The sequence below is a fragment of the Propithecus coquereli genome, unplaced genomic scaffold (genome assembly GCF_000956105.1).
Source record: "Propithecus coquereli isolate 6110/MARCELLA unplaced genomic scaffold, Pcoq_1.0 Scaffold289, whole genome shotgun sequence".
In the NCBI taxonomy this organism is placed as follows: Eukaryota; Metazoa; Chordata; class Mammalia; order Primates; family Indriidae; genus Propithecus; species Propithecus coquereli.
In genome coordinates, this window is record NW_012148496.1 from 723,466 (window position 1) to 724,625 (window position 1,160).

At 31.9% G+C, this 1,160-nt stretch overlaps 1 protein-coding gene across 1 annotated transcript in view; it reads left to right on the top strand.

Moving 5' to 3' along the window:
• The window catches only part of WDR47 (WD repeat domain 47), a 72,639-nt gene that overhangs the window by 44,452 nt on the left and 27,027 nt on the right, over positions 1 to 1,160 (top strand). The window lies entirely within an intron of this gene.

Here is a 1,160-nt window from a genome sequence, read left to right on the forward strand (position 1 = left end):
AGGAGTTGGAGGTTGCAGTGAGCTACAATAATGCCACTGCACTCTAGCCAGGGTGGCAGAGTGAGACTCTGTCTCAACAAAAACAAACAAGGCTGTGAGCATCCCTCCTCAAAAACCCCCACCCTTTCATCAAAAAAAAGAAACACAAATGGTGTTCTGTTTTTTGTTAGAACTTGTATATATGTGAACTATTTTTTTTCCTTGATGGTTAAAGAGAACTTAATATGATAATAAATGTTTATTCTTATATTTTATCTTAGTAAGTGAGGAAAAACTTGAATATTTATGAACTATCTGAGCTTAATTTAGCAGTGAGTAGTGAAAAATAGAAAAATTAGTATTAATTTGGATTTGCCACTTAACAAGACCATATGATTGTAGGTAGTGAACATAAAATGACCAAACAGGAATAATACAGTTCAGATGAATTTAGAATGAGATAAAGATGAATTCATTCAAATTCATTTTTTTGAGAGGATGACTTTTATATTTATTCTTTCCATAGGATGACAAATCAAAAAAGCAGTTCGTTTGTATTAATACCTTGGAAGACACACAAGCTGTTAGAGCAGTGGCTTTTCATCCAGGTGGTGGTTTATATGCTGTTGGTTCAAATTCAAAAACTCTGAGAGTATGTGCCTATCCGGAAGTCATTGATCCAAGGTAAGGACAGGTGGTTTGTGTTGTCATTCTTGCCTTAGTTTTTAATTTAGCTATATAGGTCCTTTTTTCAGAATTACCATACAGTAGTGTTTCAGTTCTTACTTACTTTTCTTCTATTAAGCTTTATTTTTATTTTCAGTGCTTAGGGAATACACTTAAGTCATTGATTATAAATTTTTTTCATAAAGTGTTTTTTACTAGGCCATTGTTCATTCTTTAGTCTGCCTAATTTCCATTGCTTTTGTATTTTGTTTTTTATCTGAAAAGTCCTTATACAGAAGTCCCCACTTATCTGCAGGGCAAATGTTCCCCCAGTAGTAGATGCCTGAAACCTCAAATAGTACTAAAGCTTATATATATTATGTTTCTCCTAGACATACATACCTACCTATGAGAAAGTTTAATTTATAAATTAGGCACAGTAAGAGATTAGCAAAAATTATAATAAAATAGAACAATTATAACAATTTACTATAATAAAACTTACACATATGTGT